Source organism: Denticeps clupeoides, chromosome 7, assembly GCF_900700375.1.
Source record: "Denticeps clupeoides chromosome 7, fDenClu1.1, whole genome shotgun sequence".
Classification (NCBI taxonomy): domain Eukaryota; kingdom Metazoa; phylum Chordata; class Actinopteri; order Clupeiformes; family Denticipitidae; genus Denticeps; species Denticeps clupeoides.
The window spans coordinates 17422816-17445491 of NC_041713.1; the positions used below are offsets into that span (position 1 = coordinate 17422816).

The following is a 22676-nucleotide window of genomic DNA, read 5'->3' on the forward strand; positions in this document are numbered from 1 at the left end:
TGTATTTATTACGTCACGTCACCTGTGACAAGATAATGATGTAAAATACTTAAAATACATAAAGACATAAGTGGTATTTAAGGCCCCAAAATAAAATATAATGTGTGAAGTGTGTGTATATATGTGTGTGAGAATTGAATAGAAAAAAAAAACGTGACAGGATGCAGAGGGAGGGAGGGAATATGAGGTAGCAGCAGGAAATATGAGCTTTATGAAAAAGACAGGAAGGGAAAATGGCACACGTAGAAAAAAACAGAGGCACCGAGCGCTGATGCCTGCTCATCACACTCACATGACACTTGCTTACAGACGCCGAGTTCCACTGACGCGCACGGCACGAGCGAGTCTGCTCAGCACGAGCCGCAAAGTAGGACACAGGGCCTGGTTTGGTGCCACCCTGCAGCCCCCCATGGACTCCTGCATCAAGCGTGTACTGCATGTATTATGAAAGACAAAGAGACAAGGAGAAAAAATACAGCAACCAGATCCAGCCAGACTGGCAGGGTCCCTCAAAACTCACTGCTCCTTGCCACCACGCGCATGGATAATGGTCAAAAAATGGCATAGCAGCATGGTGCCCATATTTTGCCACCGCTTCAATAGCTGTTAATAAGAAAAAATTGTCTTTCAACCCTTCCCTTTTGATCCTGCCTCGGTCCTCACTCTGCACAATGGCTCTTGTGTGCGCCTTGATAAGGTGAAAGAGGAAGAGGGTTGCAGCGAAAAAGAAAAAGAGACAAACTGATTGAAACAGAGAGACCATGGGGTAAATGAGGCAAAAGGGTAAAAAGGAGAGCAATGAAGGGAAGGAGAGGGGGAGGGCATTCGTGAATAGAACATCGTCATCTCCGATCTAATGCAACTCTTCATCTATTCATTTAATAGCACCTTTGATCCAAGGCAAATAACCTAATTATCCTGTTATACTGGATCATTAGAATAATCAGCAGGATCATTATTATCTATTTGCTTAGTGCGCAGCCTCATCTAGGCAGGAGACAGCGTTACAGCCTCTCTCCACGTGCTGGTATGTACAGGCATGAGGATAGACGGCTCGGCTCTGATTTGTAGTTCAAACTGATCCGAAAAACAGCGAGGTTTGTCAGAGGGCGGATTTCAGACGTGACATTCAGACATGCCAGGATGTTGACATGCGTCTGGACCAACCAGTTCACAATAAACTATGGGTCAGACATAATATTCTTTAAAGCACATAGTAAAAAGCCACATTGTGTAGGTAGATATACGACCCTAGTAGGTAGATAGGTAGACATCTATGCAAATTAGAGGTCAACAGTGGTGTCCGTGAACGCTGCATTCTGGAAACAACGTCTAGCACCCACAAAGACAGAACTGCCGAGGCAGCTGGCGGCGTGACGGTAAACCCCAGCAGAAATTGGATGTGCAGTTGCACCAAACGGAGAACAAAGGAGCTTGGCTTGTGCAGTTTGGATCTCAGCCCACTATTGGCAAAACCTGATGCCTTTAAAGACAGAAAATCCCCACAAGATTTTTTCATTTCAAATAAGAGCCCAGGAAGAGCTGCAAGGGATGAGCAATGTTTTTTCCCCCCTTCAGCTCTAAAACGATAATACTTTTGCCAAAAGACTTTCAGCTCTATCCCATCCCAAAGATATCATTAGGTTCTTGAAATACCCAAAGCCAGACAAAAACCTTTAGGCTGTACAAAACTCCCACCAGATTCTTCAGCCGTACTCAACGTTGTCCCCTCTGCCACCTGCTTTCTCAACCTAGTGGAATGGATGGCCTTTGAAAGAAAATGAATGATTCTTATTGTCCTAAAAAAAAAAAATATGCTCACCAAAATCGCCATCTGACAAAAAGAGTAGATGAAACTAACAGACTATTTACATTCGGTTTGTAAATCTGTCTTGAGTAACTCGCAAGATAGTCTGATACTCGTCTTTAGTAGTGCAACTACTGATGCATTTTGATAAATCCTCAACATGGAAGTAACAAGTGCACTATCCCATACGTCTGCATTAGCTATTCTTAGATAGTCCGATCTTAATAAGCCTGGGACCTCATTGGCAAAAAAAAACGACTAGTGTAATATCTGTGTCAGGGATGTTTAGATGTAAAGTGCGCAAAAGTTACAGATAAACACTTTTTGTTGCCAAAAATGAAATACCTCATTGTCCACCAGACAAAAAAATATGAAGTATCAGCAGATTTCAAAGCGACCCTTAACCAACTGTGACATGGCTGCTTGAGGCTAATCAAAAGCCATGGGGGATATCTGCACAACTGCTTCTATATCTTCATAGCGAACCTGCTGTCAGGCCTGAGCTGCCAAACCAGGACCACCAGTAATTCAGAATCGCAAATCTCCATCACCAGTCGATTCCTATTTCTAATCGTGACAGATATCTTGAGTGATGCCTCCCAGAAATCTGCTCTTCTTGGCTGACAGATCGACTCTGAAAGGATCTCTGGCAACAACGAGCACAGCGAACACCAGCCAAAATGGGGTTAAACACCAAATAAAATAAATTCTCAGCCCAACAAAAGTGCAGGCCAAATTTGAACCATCAAAGTGCAAGAGTGTGGCACTCTCCAGGTGGAGAGCACCATCAAAGGTGGACCTTTACTTTGATGGCTATCAGCCTGGCACTGCACAAAGGAGCTTGGCAGTTTCTGAGCTGAAAAAAAAAGCCGAAAAGTTCAGGTTCAGTAGTATCATGTTGCTTCAATAACCTTGCATTGACCCAGTTCATTTCTAAACACATTCTGCTGGCTGAAGCACTAATTAGCAAATTGGACTGACTGAAACTAAATGAGACAAATTTACTTTTTTCTTAGGAAACCTGAGACATCTGTCGCCATAGTATGGTCCACAAGCATTAAAAGTCCACAAGAAGTTCAGAAGCAGTGAGAACATAGAGTACAGTTCAATAGGGGGCGATTCAAAGCCTTGCTGATATTGACTCCTAATCATAAGCATGTTAGAGCATGGGGCAGTGGTGGCCTAGCGGTTAAGGAAGCGGCCCCGTAATCAGAAGGTTGCCGGTTCGAATCCCGATCCGCCAAGGTACCACTGAGGTGCCACTGAGCAAAGCACCGTCCCCACACACTGCTCCCCGGGCCCCGGTCATGGCTGCCCACTGCTCCGTGTGCTGTGCTGCTGTGTATCACATGTGACAATCACTTCACTTTATTATATATTATTATTAGATCATGGCTGAACATAAACTCATAGGATGGTAGGTCACATGGAATAGGGTAGAGTAACATAGTGATAGATCATAGGTCATAGGTCAGACTTAGCTCCTGTAGGCCTTAAGGAAAGCCTACCTCCCAGGACAGGAGTTTGACTCCCCAGAAAATGTAGACCCATATGTAGACCCATGGCGAGTCAGCTCCTGTAAGAACAGATGGGCGCAGTTGCATACAGTGTCGTCTGTATGTGGCACCGAAGATTTTAAGCAAATGCAAGTTTCCTGATCAAATAGCTTCACTGAACTGAGCATCACCAAAAGTCTTATTCCGTGTACTTGTTCCTTTTTTGCCTTCTACGTTTGCCTTGACTATTGTTCGCAACAGACCCTTTTCACACTATACGCGTAATGGAGCTCATCAAAGTATGGAATTGAGAAAAAGTGATGCTGCCTTGAAGTACCTTTTGTTCAAAGAAAAAACCCACATCAGTTTTCCTGCAACATTATGCTCCTTTAGAAAAAGCTACCTATAAGCAATGGTAATTGGCAATGCCATTTTCACTCAGTTCTTTACTATAGAACCTTCCTTACTGTAAAAGGAGGGTTAGAAAAAGCTCTATTCATATATAAAAATAATGAATGCCTAAATGTATTTAGTCTGTCAGAATTATTATCTGACCTTAACTGATAAGCCATTCATTCCATTCCAAAGGCTAAATAAGGTTGCCATAATTATGCACGTGCAAAATATATTTTTAAATTTGACAATTGATCTGTTTTGTCTATGACTGCAAATATGTGGAGTTTTTATATAACTGCACAGGAGAAAATTCACAAATTACCCTTTCACACGAAACTCATAACTCATGAAAATGAATATAATTATCATTTTCTCCTGTTCAAAATCTAATAGACGTGCCGTGTAATACTTTCGTCATCTCCATCTGTATCAGGCCCATCTGAGCAGGTGCTGCTGGCTGTGGTTTCCACAGCCAAACCTTCATTTAATGATACCAAGCTATGACACCCAACAGTAAATTTCATTTAATGATATGCAAATTTGCAAAAGGGACAATTTGGACGCTCAAGCTGATGTTATGCATGTCAAAATGCTGGTCGAACAGACGCTTTTAAATCAGATTATTGAATAATGAGATAGCATTAGCCCCCATTGTAAACACACACGGACACACATACACACATTTCACCAGTGTGTGTGAATGGCACTAGAAAAAAATTCGCCGGCACCTAGGCAAAATGTTTCTTGTAATAAGCTATAACACTATTAACTATTTGTGGCACCGCATGCATGGCATCGTAAGTCAGATTTAGGCTATTTAGACATTAACATTCTGTCCAGCTACAATTGTATTTAGTCTACACACACAATGTTCCAAACACACACAAATTCACAAGCACACTAACAATGAACACAAGAGTCACTACAGATGTGCTAATAGAAAAACATGAGTACATAAGCCCAGGGGTGCTGGAAATGATGCTAGTCCTTGCATTGTACACACAAGAGGTCTGAGGGTGGCTGTTGTAGCTGCAGCAGATTTTTTATATAAGGCCTCTGCTGTGCAGCCATTGTCGAAGTGGTACATGAGAGCAGGCATAATGACTGCTGTATCACAGCGAATGGTTTGGGGTTTACTGATTACTGGCTTTGGGGGGGAAAGTGCAGACGGGGGAGGAAATTAGGGCCCGTCTTAAGCAGGAGTCATAAAAGAAAAACTGCATTTAAGGGGTTAGACATAAAAAAAGAGCAAGCTTTAATGGCTGAGAGAATGCAAATGAGAACAGAGCTCAAAATAGGCCTCTGTTGATGTGTAAACATGCGCATGGGTGCTTTTCTGTCACGTTTCGCTGTTCCATTCAAACACAAGCTTTACTGGAAAAAGAAAAAAAAAATTACAATGCTGTGGTTGTAAATCGTCAAAGACCAATTCAACCATAGGCATCCCTCCAATCTGCAGACAATGATCAGCGGCCTTGACCTTTGACCACCAAAATAGTTTGTCTGTGCGTGAAAGTATATGCCCTTCATTTATTAAGTGCAAATATAACATTGACCACTGACCAACAAAATCTAGGCAGCCCATAAGAGCATCCAAGTGAAGATTGGTTAATAAAAAACATACTTATTACCTCAAGTATTACAAAGAAGTGTATGTCCCTGTGCGTGAGTGTAGGTGAAAGAGACTATACGCTGTATAGGACTATACCCTGCAGCACTGGGATGTTTTTTTTTCTTTTCTTCTACAGCTTTTTGTCAAAGAAACAGCACAAAGTCAATGAGATCTTTTTATCCAACCCAAATCTCAAACAGTTGTTAAATAACACCTCCCCAGTCATCTGACTTCAAATGTCAATTCCCACTAATGAACCAGAGAAACAATATCTGACAAAGGCATGTCAGGCTGCTGTAATTATTACAGTCAGACAGCTTCAGAGTTCTGAGTTCATCATTTTCTCATGGGCTCTCTATTGTATGACTTCATGGATTCATGTCACTGAATCTTCTCAGTGCTGAAAATGGGAACCCCATGTGATAAATTATCGCTTAAATGTGACGAAGGAACTATAATTTTACATTTTTCCACAATTAATACTAATCTGAATAACAGAAAACACAATCGAGGCATTTCTTAATCATATTAGATGCCATGCTTTCTTCCAACAGACCATAAGTAAAGGGCTTTCCTCATAATATGTGGCCAGCTAGAACTGTACTGATATAGCGGCAAAAATATTTAAAATGGAAACTATCCTAATGCCTCCTTAACATATTTAGACTGCCACTTCACATAGACACATCTACTAGTATCTTCCACTTGTTCTGGAAGTATGTTGGTACGTGTTGGACCGTTGGTAAGTACACCTCCCCCACCCACTGTTCTGAATAAAGCTACTTTCTACATTTACATTTTTACATTCTTACTTCCTCTCCCTAAATCAGTACACAATCAGGTCACAATCAGTCACTAACTGTATAATCAGCTGACGGATCCAATCCAGCATCTATATGGACCCCTAGAGGACGTTGATAATTGTAACATGAATTGAAGTGCTGGTGGGTTGCTCAACACGGAAATTGAAAGTCTAAAGAGCTCCAACCACCTAGTGCTTGAATATAACTGGCAAAAGGATGCAAGAACATTTTAGCCACGAGGGCAGGACTCTTCTCAGTGGTGGAAGTGGAAACTCTATGTTTTGAGTACAGGCACATAATTTGCAGATCCAGCCAATATACCCCCAATTAACAGATACATCAATTATCTTGCATTAATAACCTATTGATTCAGTTGCTAGCAAAATAGTAGAATGTTTAACCATCGGGTGCTGTTACCCACCCCCTACCGAACCCCTTTTTCTCAAACTTTCACTATCTGTTATGTGTTTGGCGTATTCACTGTTAATTGATGTTAAGTTAGCTGATAATATGTTGACAAGTTTTCCTCTTTTTGAGCGACGTCGGATTTTTGACATTCATCATGACATGAGTATCCTACATGCCTGATCATGCTAGTGAATTTTTTTTAATAAAAGTGTGTTTTATTGTAAAAAAAAACATTTGTTTTTTTTACTGTAATTAACAAAGTATTTTATGCCACTGTATCAGAAATCACATGGCTTCATGCCCCAACCCCAAATCCTCACCCAATCGTGTATTTAGAATCTTAATTCCTACAAATTACTTCTGCTTCATTACTACTAATCTGTACTTACCATGGTGTTTAACCGTGTTTCCATTTACACCACTGAGAATATTTCTACATTTTCAGCCAAGGAGTGGAGCACACTTGAATGAGACCACACCCCTGACCCCTTTGCCTGCCTTCCTGCCTACATGGCTTTATGTTAAACTTGTATATGGCATATAGCATCATCACAACTTATACAAAAACCTTTTATTTTTTCTTTTTCCATCTGTTTGTGTCTGTTTTTTTTGTGTGTGACTGTAATAGGCTGTACTGACTAATACATGAAACACCCCCAGCACTAACAACCACTCTGTCACTTGTGCACCCTCCATCTCTATTTCTGTCTCCTTCTCTTGTTTTCTCAGATGAACATGCTCAAACACACACACACACACACTCTTGCATGCACAATTAGAAGCGTGTCTGGCATCATGCAGTAAATTAAAAATTTACAACTGGGCACTGTGCATAAATAACAGTAAAAGCGATCAGCCGCCTTGTCCGCATTCATCTTGTGTGGCATGAACAACGCTTTATTATATTGTAATATGATAATAATAATGAGCTGTTGTCCCCTGCTCTGCCAGGGCTTGGTGCCCGCTCTGGGTGCCACCGGTCCCCTGGCTGGCGCCTCACCACCCTGTCAGTCAGACTCTGACAAATCCATCTTCATTAGGGAAAGAGACAGCCTGAGATGTGTGTGTGTGTGTTATAACACCCTACTCATCTCTGAGTGAAATTGCAAAGTGTGTTTGTGTGTGTGTGGGTGTGTGTGTGTTTGCGAGGGTGCCAACCACCACTGAAGACCTTGAGCATCACACAGATCACATGGTCATATTTCTGATTTTAGATTAGAAAAAAAAAATCTACCCCTTCTCCCGGATCAGAGATCCAATTCCATTAAGCCCAACAAACCCAATTAGAGAACGAGATAAAGGTTTTAAGATTAGGCTTAAGTGCCAATGAAACCCCACACTACACACCACACCCACACTCAATTGTGCCCACACACACATCTTACTGGCAAATAAGGCGCAGCATGTCACTACCCAGATTTTATCTGAGACTGCAGATGAGGCAATCACAGCTTGATGGGAGGAGCTGTATCCAAATATCGTCCAGGCACTTTCACGTCTCTTGTAAAAGCCTAAAATGCCACGGCTCGAGAGGATTGAGAATAAAATTGACATGAGTACATGATAAGCATGCATAAGGTTCGAAACTGCTCTGTCAAAAGCGTAAAATGATAGAAAAACGGTTTATGGGAATATGAAGCACCGGGGTTTAAGTGAAGGCTGTGTGTGTATGTGTAGATGAGTGTGTGTTCGTGTCCATCCAGTGTGCCGAGGCTGATTTGGGTGACCTCATTCTGCCTGACATGGTTACCAGGCTCGGAGATGGGCGCTGGGAGAATGGCCCTGTGGTTTATCTGACAGCCCCTCACTCTGTAGAATCCTCATCACTCACACACAGACACACACACACACCTGTGTGACACCGGGCAGCGCGGCCGTCACTCAGTCCGAACCGAGTCGGGAGACGGGGGTATGTGAACACACACCTGCCTGCTGGAATCGCAATTCAACTGCCGATGACGTGAATGGGCTTTGCAAACACTCCAACATTTGGACACCATGTGTCACTTTCATCCAACCAGCAGAGATACAGGAAACAGAAACAATATACAGTTTCCACCAACGACATCAATTCCCCATATTTCTTCAATGTATACTACATACCAGATACAGTGAGTAATAGTAGATATTAGGGCATGTCACGATACTGAAATTTGAAACTCGATACTCGATACTACAGGGGGAGAAAAAACAAAGACAGGAACTATATATTTTTTTAATAAATAAAGAATAATTTATAGAAACACACACACTACATGTATAAAGTGATGAACAGATTAAAAAAAAAGGTAGCGCTTCTCATGCCGCAGAAGTACAAAAATATATGGGTTTTGTGCAATTAGATCATTAGAAAATGCGGAAAAAAAGTGCCACAGCCACTATAGTTGACTTACTTCAACAGTAGTAACAGTATTAACAGTATAGGGGCAGTGGTGGCCTAGTGGTTACGTAAGCGAATCCCGAGCCTCCAAGGTGCCACTGAGCAAAGCACCGTCCCCACACACTGCTCCCCGGGCGCCTGTCATGGCTGCCCACTGCTCACCAAGGGTGATGGTTAAAAGCAGAGGACACATTTTGTTGTGTCACCGTGTGCTGCGCTGCAGTGTTTCACGAGACAATCACTTCATTTTCACTTTCACTTTGTATTGTTTGACAGTGGCAATTAAAATATTCATATTACGTTTGAGCAAAAGCAGTACTCCCCTCCCGAAACTACGTATAATTCAGAGTGATGGTCTTTCACATGCTTTGCTAAACCTGTCCTGCTGCTCGCATCTTTAGATTTTTCACATTCATCTGGTTGATATGCAAAATACTTCCAGACAGTGCTCTTGCTTTTCATATTTTCTAGCAAGCTTAGTGCTGCAGAATTATGTTTAAAGTTTGTCTCGCCTGTAAACATTGGATCCTCCAGGATAGCCAGGATATTTCCGGCTATTTTTTCCGGCAGATGCAAAGTCGGAATTTGAGTATACCAGTGCTAACTGATATAGAAAGTGAAACTAAATTTTAGTATCGATTATGGATCTGAGAATCAATTTTTTTTATCAAATAGGAGATATCACATTGTCACAATAAGCTTGTGAGCTATGCAAAAAACAGAAGTAATAGTAATTTGGTTGAAAATATATATATAAACCCATAATCTCAGTTGCCTAGTGACATTCAATCATATTAGAAAGAACAGTAAGATCATGAATGTGAAAAAAGAAATCAGTAATATTCCACACAAGGTCATAGATTTTATTTTGCCCATCTTGTCGTCTCCAAAAGCTTTTATTCCAGGTCTACTCATTTTAATACAGCAATACCTCAAACATATGCCTGGTATTTTTTATATTTTATAACATCAATAATATGAATGTGAAAACGAAATTTACTGCAGAATGCTAAAAGACTAAACTCACATCCATTCCGTTTCATTAAAAAAATATATGATTGTGGTATAAAAGCCACACACATATTTAATAACAATAGATATGAAACATACATGTGAAGTTGATGGTATTCCAGACCTGAGAGTTTATGAATTTATATGAAGTAGGTGTTTAAAAGAGTTCAGCTCCAGATGGCACTTGGAAATACACAGTGATTGATGTCAGCATTGTAGTGCTGTGGGTAAGTAGTAGCAGGTAGAACTCAAATTCAGTAAATCAGCACACACATGCCAATATTTCCCATTATTACACTCATGGTGTATCATTGTTCACATAGGTCCACTCATGGTGGCCTTGCGGTTAAGGTAGCGGCCCCGTAATCAGAAGGTTGCCTTAACAACAATTCGAAACCTGATCCGCCAAGGTGCCACTGAGGTGCTACTGAGCAAAGCACCGTCCCCACACACTGCTCCCGGGCGCCTGTCATGGCTGCCCACTGCTCACCAAGGGTGATGGTTAAAAGCAGAGGACACATTTCATTGTGTCACCGTGAGCTGTGCTGTGTATCACAATGACAATCACTTCACTTTCACTTGTATCGTGGCTGCTGACAATGTATGATGGTTTAGTGAGATGACACTACACTGAAATATTGTCACTCCCAGGAATCAGCCAATCTAAATGGCAGTAAATTAACTGTGCTGTAATGAATAATAAAGAGATCTCTGTGGTGTGATAAAGAGGTTAAATGTACGTTCTGGACATATTTTTTTTTGCCCAAACTTTTTGCCATAAACCTCACCATCAAACTAACCTGCCAAAGGAGAAGAAAGCCTGCGTCTAAAGTAGAGTACTTTATTCAATCAATGTTAATAATGAAATGCTGTGAGGCAATAATTCGACAAAAAAGTCAGGTGAGATCCCCTTTATTATTTTTGACCACTGGCCACAATTCAGTCATGTCAATCCACTTTGAGGTGTGCATTAAAACCCTTTTTTAAATAACCCTAATCCTCCCCTTCCTTACAGGGGTGCGTTAAGTCAGGGATAATCCACGAAACGGTGAGGATTCGAGTATTTGAATATGCACCATGGAGGCAAAGTGCAAAGATGCAGGTGGTTGTCTCCTTAAAGTAAAAGCACTCAGTTAATTATATCAGTGTGTTCACGGCCTGATGAATTTAGTCGACTGAAACTTGACTATGATGTGTATGAGTATGAGTAACAACTAAGACGACAGCTTGAGGCAAAGACTAGACTAAAAGTAACATTTAGACAGCCGCTATGTATAAAGTAAACTCTTATCAAATTTTGCCCCTGACTTGATGGTTCTCCATTGGACAGTTCCTAATCCACTTTTAGATATTTCTATTATTTTAGATGTCAGTTGTTTTGTTGTTTTCTTTGCCGGATAAGGTTCAATTATTGGACCGTTCTGACACACAGTGAAATCTTTTCCACAATCATGTTAACGTAATTAATCTCTGCAGTAACGAACTAGGCAAAAGGCTCTTGTCTATTTGCTCGTTTAAACCCAGGTGGTCATTTTTATTTTTTAGCAGGGCGGTGTACTTTTTGGATTGCGCCGCCAGGCCTATTTATATGGTCCATCTGGAAAGAAATCTGCAGCCACTGAGCAACTGACAAAAACGTGCACTGTTTTACATACGAGCCCTCCGAATTCCACAAATGCGTGAAAGAAGTCAGTGTGCAAATTCCGGTTCCGTGGATGTTAATGGTTAAATCCACCGACGTGCTCTGGGGTGGGGAGAGCTGTGCCTGTGAGATTAGACAGGTGAGTTTAGCGCTGCACTTTCCATTGTTTCCTCATCCTGATGTGGCACAGCAAAACCGAAGGAAATAAGCGGGGTCTCAGAACCTTTTTTTTCTACATATTTGTGAGTTATATTAATATTATATTATAAATGTGTAAAATATCTAGCCGTTCCCTCAATTTTGCTGTAATCTTTCTAACCAAATATGTATGTACTGAATATAAGAATATATACTTATAATAATTCATATCATTTTATCTCATTCCATAAGAGTGCCTCAACATTTTCACAATGCAATGTTTTCTTATTACATAAAAGTATAATTTTGTCCTCTGTTATATCTACATACAGCCACACGCACATACACAAAATATTTAAAGAATGCATTTTTTTTTTTTTTCATTCCAACCACACACAATGTGGTCCCCCAGTGTCCCAGTGGGAGAATGTATGTGGTGGGGTGTTAATTATGGAGGATCGCACCACAAGCGTGTGTGTGTGTGTGTGTGTGTGTGTTGGTGAGCAGAGGGAGGACTCAGGAACCAGCTCCCCCCGGCTCCACCCTGCAGCAGTCATGCATTATCAGTGGTGGGTTTCCACTGTCTGCCGGTGTTAATTAGTAACAGTTTGCTGCTGGAACTCCTTGCTTGCGTCTGGCCTTTGCTAGGCAAGTGGCCATTAGAGCATCCCTCCCTCTCTCCACTCCTCCCTTCGTCTATTTCACATTTTTTTCCCTCCATCTCACTCCATCCCCTGAGGCCTGAGCACATCAGTTCATCGACACATTCTTTTTCCGCCCCTGGTCTCCATGGAGCTCCGTGTTTCGCGTGACCTTTTCCCCCCCGCCATTCAGAGACTCTCCGAAGTCTGATCGGTCTGAATCACCCGCCGCTGCGGCCTTTGTTAAGCTCTGCTGCGGCTCTGTTTCAAAAAGAGATGGATTATCAAAAAAAAAAAAAAAAAGAAAGAGAGAGAGAGAAGTTAAAAAAGGGCGGTGGAAAAAAAAAAAACAGAAAAGCTGCCTTTTCCTCTCTCTCTCTCTCTCCCCCTCCATCTGCTGCGACTGTTTTCTCCAGCCATCGCTACTTTCTGTCCCTCCTCCCATCGCGCTCCACATGACTCACCCTCTATTTTCCCCCCAACTCCCCTCATCATATCCTTACTCAACCTCTGCATTTTTCCAGCCTCATTAATAATGAAGTGTTTGTGATGGGACGGAAATAAATAAACCCCACCCAGCCAATGGGAGCGTGCCGTTTGCCTTTCAGGAGGAGCCGCTGGGCCAATGAGATAGTCGTCGGGTCCCAAATGAGATCAGGGGAGTGTGTCCGCTCTGATCTCATTTAAACGCTGTATCAATTATTTACACAACATGGTTGGACTGCAAAAACTCATTTTGCGCCCCACCTCCCTTTCACTATGCCGTGTGGAGCGACACACAACAGGGCATGATGATGATGAAGATGATGATGATGAAAATGATGCAGTGCCAGTGACAAAAAAAACAAACATAAACCGTTAATAAACGTAAAGACATCATGATCACATGATAGAAAATCCGCGTTATGGGTAAACAAATGCAAATGGGCTCATTAAACCACTGCGCTTATCATCAGATTATGTATGGCCTGCATTTATACACAAATTAAGACCATGATGATTTGTTTCGCAACGATCCTAATCATTTATGTATCTATTTTACAGCACTGGCGAATTACAAACTGACTGCAGACCATAGCACGAGCACCACCGAGCACGAGCGCCTAGGACGACGCCCTCTCCCTCATAGCTGCTGTCTCTCATGCGCCGGAGGGGCTTTAATCTGGAATCTCTTATCAACGCTCCCCTCGCACCCTGTCTCCTCGGCCGCCCCCTGACCCGCTCCAGTCTCACGTTCTGCCCGAGCAGGAAATGGATCGATGGCTCGAGCTTCACCCCGACTCAATAAGCGCCCCGCGAACATCCTCTTCTGTTCCTCAAGGGTGTGTGTGCGTTTGTGTGTGTATATGCAGAAGTAAGTAAGTGTGTGTGTGTGTGTGTGTGTGGGGAGGGTGAGATATGGACGTGTGCTTTTTTTTCGGGGGGCTTTTGGCATAGGTCCGTGCCTCTCTCTGCCAGCTCCAGTCTATCTCCCCGGGCCCAGGAGTCATGGCAGCAAGAAAACACATTGATTCCTCCCCTCCCACATACAAACAATTAACTATACAGTGCTCAATTAGACACGCCGCGCAGACAAATGCACAAAGGGCTCTTCCTTAAACCCTGCGATCTTCCTCCCCTCTGCAGACCTCTCAGTTTTCACTGGGATAAGCGTTCGCTCAATTCCGAGCTCGGGCTGAATGGAGGGGTCAGGGGTGGAGGATCAGGCAAGGAATGGCGATCTGCCGGGTAACAAAGGAATCACTAAACAGGTAGGCCAATTACTCGGGGTGGAGTAATATCCCTCAGCCTCTGCTCCGTTCATAATGTGCTTTACGGGCCTCTTCTGCGGACATCTCGGGACCACATCTTCCAAACCATCCATTGCAGCTAGATAAGCAGTGCTTTAATTCAAGCAAACACTCCACATACACTTACTGATTTAACGCTGCAAATGTCTACCCAAATAAAACTCTTCGCCTCAACTTGCACTAACTTGCTTTAACTACACTAGGACTAGGGGTGGTAGTGGCCTAGTGGGTAACACACTTGCCTGTGAACCAGAAGACCTGGGTTCAAATCCCACCTACTACCATTGTGTCCCTGAGCAGGACACTTAACCCTGAGTGTCTCACTTAACTACTGATTGTAAGTCGCTCTGGATAAGGGCGTCTGATAAATGCTGTAAATGTAAACTGACTGACTGAACGAAGAATAATTGTGATTTTGTGATCCTTGTACACTGTGAAATGAAAAATTGTTGCAATATTTTGAGAAGTGGTAAGTGCGAAATAGATTTTTGGACTCGTCCTAATTCGTTCTGGTATTCGAACGGGGATAAATAATGGATGTAGCATGTAATGAACTGATCAAAAAATGGCCTGTCACCTCACCTTAAAAAGGTAGATGTTAGACTGTTGAAAAAATGCCCAAGAGTCTGTGCATTTGAATTGTGTTTTTGCTAACAGTTCCTTGGCACAGGACCTCAGCAAGGACCTAAATCTGCACGCGACACGGCAATCTGCCAGCAAGGGACAAACTGGGCTGCCACCCCCTTGTCGGTTCCCAAGTGATGCGGCCCAGACAGGACGAGGCGTCCCGTCGTAGCCGCGATTTCCGACAAAGTGACACACATTCGATTTTTAAGACTCGGCTGTCACCCCGCGCTCCAGTTCTGATCCTCTGCCCACCACGAACAGATATAACGCCGCGGTGATGACTGCAGTGAATCTCCTCTGATACTGTTTTTATTTCTGTGGGCACACACAATAATCAAATTAGGAAATAATTTAGCACATTTGCCTTTCATCTAGCAAATACAAAAATGGTCGATGGCATTTTTCTTTTCATTAGTTACGACATGGAGCAAGATTATGATGGATATTGTTTTTTTTTTTTTCGTTTTTTTTGTAATGATTTCGGTGAGCATCCATTAAAGCGTCCCCACGGATCCAGCCAATGAGAAGCAGCGATGACCTTTCGCGCTATGCTTCTTCATTCATGCTGTTCAGCAGCGCTTCTCGGCACCGTCTGTAGGTGGTGATCTCCGGGGTCTCCGAGGGACTCAGCACAGCGAGAGACAGAGAGAGAAAGGGACAAAGAAAGTTCCTCAGTCACCAGCTCCTTGTTAATGCTGCTAATTACATCTCTGTCACATACAGAGGTGGACCCGGGTGACAACACCTTCAGACTTACACACACACACGACGTGCGTACAGAGCCGAGCCACGTAAACACTTCCAGGCGGCGAGAACGAAGCTGGCGTCGCAACAGCAGCTTTGCTAACGATGTCACCATGCTCGAATGGGCTTTTTAGCTGCATGGAGGGTCTCGGGCGCGGCCCACTCCCCGCACCGCTGAGCGTTCCTGATGGTGTGGATTCGCCGCTGGCGCCGGAGGAGAAAGCAGACAGAGAGCCTTTAACTACCCTTAGTCATCACACCCCGCTGGCCTGCTTTGCATCGGCGCCCTGCTCATGTGTGCGCATTCAAAAAGGCTGCAGGCCAGTTCTGGGTACAGTTCCACAAGTCAGGAGATCAGGAACCAATTTATCCTGCAACTTGCAAGAATTCTTGCTGAAAGAACAAAAAAAACAGGCAGGCAATCTTATTTTCACTCCGGCAAACACATACAGAGTAAGAAATAAAGTATGGAGTATGGAGATAGTTTTGTTTCAAAATTCACAAATAAAGGTAACACCATTCCCAATAAAAAATAAAAAAATTTGAATTTATTTGTCTGCAGGGGTTACTGAGCTGCAGTTTAGGGACTCAGAAGTGTGTCTTGCTTTAAGTGTTTCAGATTACGGTGGCATTTGCCAGAGAAACCTATGAAATATTAATCACTTTGGAATGAATGGGACTGTCAATCAGTGCCACTGATGGACCGACCTGAATCTTAATGTCACAAAAACAGCTACTGACTGCCATTGCCGCTCCTCTGTTTGTCAATTTCCATGCCAAAGGTTGGAATTATCGTCTCAGACAGACATGTCCAGACACACGTTTCATATCATACAGCATGTCCCTGGTCCTTGGCCAAGTGATGGTGTCCCTGCCATCAGGTTGAGCTGGCCAAACCCTGGAGAGGAGTATGGAGACCGAGGGCCGCCTGAGTCAGATCATTTACTCCCTCGCAGCAGCTCACACCCACCCAGCCCTTGCCTCCATCCATAACTTCACAGCAAAGACCAGGACTGATAAACAGATGGCTGCCATCACTGGACTTCGGCCCGGGAGCTGATGGTGAATCAGTGTGTCAGTTACGGCCTTGACATGGATTCAAATGCCCGCCATCATTTAACCACATGCCGAACATACAGTGGCGCTTGTGCTTACTCTGTTCCTCACTTCATTTCTGAGACAACGCTGTCCTGGTATGAATCTAAATGTCCCCATTTAAGTCTGTGGGTCAGGACCTGTTTTACGTCTTCTAATTTGTCCTCAAACCACCGTGAGAGTGTCCCAGGGGAGCTGTTGTGCCGCATTAGATGCTCAGCTGCCCGGGCCTGTGGACCTGTCAGCAGCTACCGATGTTGTTATGTGCAATGCACTAAACGCCCCACTCCACCGCTGTTCGGGAGTGCGTGAGCGGCGAGCTGAACTCAAATTCCATAAAATTGCATTCATTACCATAATATCGTTACTGTGTGCTCAGTCACAAGCTAAGGGCAAAGATCTAAAACTGCCTCCCATCTGGCAAACACCTATCTTGACCATAATGCTTCTGCTATACGTTCTGGAACGTGATCCTTCGCCGTTTTATTAGTAACCGCTATCTTATAGATACACATTAGAGGAGTATGGTTACAGAGTGCAACCCATTTGATGCTCTGCATCCATCAATGGTCCGTTGCGGGGCAAAAGACCACACTGCGCTTATGGTCTTATTTAGGTGTGTCTGGCAGCAATTCCGAAATGGCAGGGGGGGTAGTGTTGTTACCAGTTTATCACGCACAGCAGTGCTGAGGGTTTTTTTTTATGCCCAACACTGCTGGCTGGCCATTCTGCGTACACTGGGTCATTATGGCTCAAATGAGCAAATGGTCCATGCTCGATCATCTCAGAGTTGAATCACTTTGTGGCATCTTCTTTGCCCCAGGACTAATATGACAAATTAGGATGCTTAAACACCTACGTACAAAAAAATCTGAATGGGATGTTGTTCTTGCTGCATGTACCTAGCTTCAGATAAAAATTCCCAAATATTAATCTTGTTTCATTTTTATCCAATATTTCCTGTCAGTATTGTAAGAATGGTCAATAACCTTTTGGCAATTTATTCATTACTCCACACCATAATGTCATGGCCTGACTTTGTGGGGGTCATTTTCCAGTCCACAGTTTGTTGTCGACTGTGTGTGTTCCTGATTTCCAGATTGTGTTCATCTGTATTACTCTGTATAAATCTACTCTGGTTGTGTCTTGTTTGTCAGGTCATTGTGCCTGTCACTGTGTCCTGCGTACTGTCCTGTAATAAATCCCCTGTCTGTGTAAATCGTGCAATTGTTTAATGCAGGAGCCTGCATGGATTCTTAACACCAAGACTATATCTTTCTCTAATCTACAAAGAGGCTTTTACAACAGCTCACAAAACTCTGGTACAGGATTAGACTCTTAGAGGGTAGTAAAAATACTGTCGCTTTCATTGTGTCGTTGGAAAGTTCTTGTTTCCCTTTACAACATGTAATAAATCTGATCAGAGTTTTAATTTAACATAGTTTACTTGCCTGCAGAGTAACCCAGGACAACGATCTCTCAGGAACGTCCTTTGTGTTGGATTATGTTCTGTTTGGCCATTACTGAGAGACACAAAAAATTACAGAAAAAGATAAAATGCCACAAAATGGTTTTGTTCTGAGACAGAAGAGCCTGGATGATACCAAATAAGTGTTGAGTTGAGCCAGAATGACCCACATGGCTCAAACAGGATTGTACAGTATACTGGCAGTGTCCAACTCTCATCCGGATTTCATTCTCCAACTCAAACCTGCCACCAAAGATCCCTATACCGCTTGCTCATATCCTCAGTGCAGGAGAATTGAGCATGTCTTTCTAATCCGCATGTAGGGCAATTCTTATGAACATTACGTTTCAATTATTCAAAGGTTCCTCTTAATACCATGCCTGAGGATGGCTCCACTACTGCGGAGGTCACTAGTCTTCGTGGCCGTGGAACTCAGAAACATGCAAGGCTAGGGCTGCTGAGAAGCTTTCTTAATAGGAAAATATTAATAATGGCATTAGTGCCTTGGGCACAATCTTACCCTCCCAAAGCTTCTCGGCCTTTACCAGTTGACCTTCCTGCTTCTGTATTCACTTCATCCATGTGAGCTGGCAGTACACAATTGCAAGGAAAAATTCACAGCTGCTGCCAGCTCCCCCCAGGTGCTACTGTAAATGTATGCAGTACAAGGATGGTCTTCAGCACCTGCGGGCCTGAGCAGATCTTGCTCCTTCTCGGAGCTGAGACCGGAGACTCATTCAAAAATGGCTGGTGTCAGTTAAACCGATGACCTGGAACGGGAAAATTTCCCCAAATGTCAGCCGACTTTCCTCAGTCTGAGGGAACGGAGCTATGGGGCAATGTTAGAGAACGTGAAACAAGACTGACAAACCGGCAACTCCAGGAGACTTCAGAATTTCCTGGAGGTGATTGGCAAGAATACGAGGTGATTTGTACAAGGCAAATAAAAGTTGCAAATAAAAAGTACAGTTTTAAGGGACCTATAAGCGGTCAGTGAAACCCATGCCAGATCATAGCCTTGGGGCTACAATCCATGATTTGGGTGGTGCAACCTAAAGAGTGAACGACACCGATACTACCCCACTGCACACATTCATATGATTAATTTTATTTCCTTCAGAAATTTGGGTATTGCAAGGCTGGTCGCAGCACCGTCCTGTGGGTGATGGTATTTAACGCGACACTGGGGCGATTGGCGCGCCGCGTAGGCGAGAGAGACTTTCTCGCAGGTGTGATCTCAGTACAGGACGCATGGAAAGCAGAGATTAAAGGATTAGTGCACGGGGTGTATGGCATTTCTGCAGTCTGGGGATGAGGCGCATGACTGTATGCACACACAGGTGTGCATTCAGCATGCCCACTTTTAATTCGGCATTTTCCTTTTTTTTTTTTCGGTACTCATCGTTTTGGTCTGTGAATTCTTGTGACATTCACCATATATAATTCCAGGCTGACAATAAATGTTTTTTACATGTCTGAAGCATTCAATATATGCTCCTTTTATGGATGTAAGCACTTGTCTAATGCTCTCACACATACAAGCAACAGCGCTTCATTAAGGTGAGTGAATTAAAGCAACTGGTTCGCATCAAACAGAAAGCAGCCATTTCATCCTAAACTCTGAGTACAGAACAATAGCCCTCAGCATCTACCATTCTCTCTCATTAAAAGCTTCCACACCAGAACAAGATGTGTTGTTAGCGAGCGCCGCTCAGACTTAATGCCCAATAAACAGCTCACTTGTTCCACCATGTATGAATGACAACCCGAACAGATATGCCATGAAGTACAAGGTGGTTGTTTTATTTTTTTATTTCTTTGCTGTAATGACAATTCTATTACTGTGCACTTGGCTACTACTAAACACAGCAGCCTGCAAGCTGAACTAAAAGTGAAGGGATTTCAAAACTGAAATGTCATTCATCTGATGTTTCCTTCAGATTAGCTATGCAATCATTACAATTAATTCAAATTTGATAAATCAAAGTATTCATATATTATATACTTTGCCTACAATAGTGAATAATATTAATTATGCTAAATGATTTTTATTTCTGCTATTTCATGATAGTCATGAATGCACACCTGCTTGACATGTGATCTTTGATTTTAGATGGTCTAACACTCTGGCAAGGCGGTAAATAAAGTTTAATTACAAAACCTATTATATATTACATACATATAACTATATAAATAAAGTATTATATACTATTTAGTCACATCACATATGTTTGTGTGAAAAACCCCACCCAGGGGTTGCCTCCAATGCAATGTATGTAATTGGTCATAATCATAATGGGAGTAGTAACACTTTTTTTTTAAACCTTCCCATATGAATAAATAAATAAATAAATCTTTCAAGCCATGTCACGTTTCATTTCTGTCCCAGAGAGTTCTATGTCCATTCATATGGGTAGATTTCAATTAGGGAGAGCAGACTTTCATGCTCCATTGTATTTTTATATACATTAAAATGTCCTTTTTAAAAGCAATCATTGCTGCTGACAGCAGTCATGTAGCCACTGCATGTTCTGAAGCGCAACCTGAAAGTGTTGCTGATTGATTCTGTCATTTCCAAGGTTTTTTTTCCCCCTACATCTCCTTTCTGTGAAGTTGAGTGGCATGCAATCATTTTAAATTGCTGTCAAAGTGGCAGTCCATGCAAACTGTCGTACACTCAGCGACACAACAAACTAACCGGGAAGCTAAACTCTGACCTTTCTGTATATATATTTTAAATCGTAGCAAATGAAAGGTCCTTATAAAAGTATTTATTATACAACATCTACTATTCGCCACAGGCCAAGATCAGGGGTCAAATTAGGTGTAATTATTCAGTCAGTGATTAGAATTACCGAGTCAGGGATATTTACCTCTGAAAACCCAAATCATTTGAGGTTAACATTTCTCCACTTTATTTTCAGTGACCTTTGACTTTGGCCACCTTGAATGTGCTTTGCACTTTGCATACAAAGTCTGATTCATCGATTTAACTGACTGACTACCCAAGTCTTATCAGTTCATTCATAAACCATCCAAATAAGACTGTGTGACAAATTTGAAGAAATGACCTTGAGGCATTTGTGGTATTTTCACAAATGACCTTGGCCTTTGACTACCTAATCAGTTTCAGCCATTATTGCACAACTCAGCACTCAGCGTACACAATTTGTCCTCTGCATTGAGCCCATCACCAAAGCATGAAAGGCACCCATGGAGCAGTGTGTGGGGACAAAACCCTGCTCAAGGGGACCTCTGTGGCGTCTTGACGTTGGCATCTTGGCAAGTACATTCTCACATATAAGAATTTTGCTTTGGTGCAAAAAAAAAACAAAAAACCTCAACAGACTCAACAGGGCCTATTGAGCATCGTCAGAATGCCCAAATTGCACACCGACAACAACATTTGTAGAGAAGCACCTACTTGACTCTCATTTCACAGCCAATCGCTATTCAAGGAAAGCAACAAAGGATAAAAAAAAAACCCAGAAGAGGCAATCAGCAGGGAACAGTGGGGCTGAGTGTTTGTGTTCGTATTTTACTTGGGTATCTCTTTTCCTTGACAGCGTCCATCTTCTTATTCGCTCCCGTAACACAGACGGTTCGGTGAAGGGCACTTGTGTGAAGTCCTTTCTTTTTTTTTTCTTTCAAAACACCACAAACAGAGATGGGCCTCCACTCGAGCCGCTCTCCCACCGTCCCCTGAGAGGGACATGGGGCTGGTACCCCACTCCAACCAACGGTTCACTGCCACCGAGCACCTGCAAACTCCTGCTAAAGCCATGCCCACGGAAGGCAGCTCCCCCGCGGGCCACCTGCCGCATCACGGGCCTCCCCCTGCCAGCCTCCACTCCACAGCCACTCAGGCATCCTGGCAGCGGCGGCAGACGGGAGCTTCAGCTGCCTTGTCCCTCCATTCACAGGCGTCTTGTTTCGTTCTCCTCCTGTCCTCCTCCACCAGGACCCTGCGGAGTAGGTCCTCTGTCCTCGCTTTCGCTCGCTGGCGCTCTCCCCTTTATCGGCAGCATATTCTCTCACGTTTGGAAGTGACACGGCAGAGTCGCCCCCCCACGCAGGCGGCCTTTTGCAACAGACGGACGCAGCTTTTGGCTGACGCCGCCGCGCCCCACTCCACCTGTGACCGGCTAACCAGATCAGTATTTAGCAGCGGGTCCGCGGTGCCCTGCAGGGGGTGGGAGGGGACATGCGGACGAGAAGGGAAGGGCGCGTCCCGGTCCCTGGCACCGGCAGCCGGCCTCTTTAATGGACGCGTCTCTGGGCTGCTGTCCCTCTGCCCTTCTCCCTCGCTTCCATCTCTCTCAATCTCTTTTATCCACCCCCCCCCCCCCCCCCCCCCCCCCACCCACCTGCGTTTGATCCACCAAGCGGATCGAAGACAAACACGCACACACACACACACACACACACACACACACACACAGACGTATGGTGACAAATGCAGCCTGGTCCTGTAGCGCTACAGGTCAGCGGACTCTGGACAGCCGCGCCGGCGCTCGGCGTGAGAGAGATCACTTTTGTTCTTGAGACGGCCGCCGCGCACACACCTGTTCCGCTTTAGGGCCTGGAAGGGAGCGAGACCGCGATGGGGGGGTGTGTT

The 22676-nt window shown here is 43.5% G+C and overlaps 1 protein-coding gene across 4 annotated transcripts in view; it reads right to left on the reverse strand.

Moving 5' to 3' along the window:
• adgrl1a (adhesion G protein-coupled receptor L1a) overlaps positions 1-22676 on the reverse strand; it is a 113462-nt gene that overhangs the window by 68495 nt on the left and 22291 nt on the right. The window lies entirely within an intron of this gene.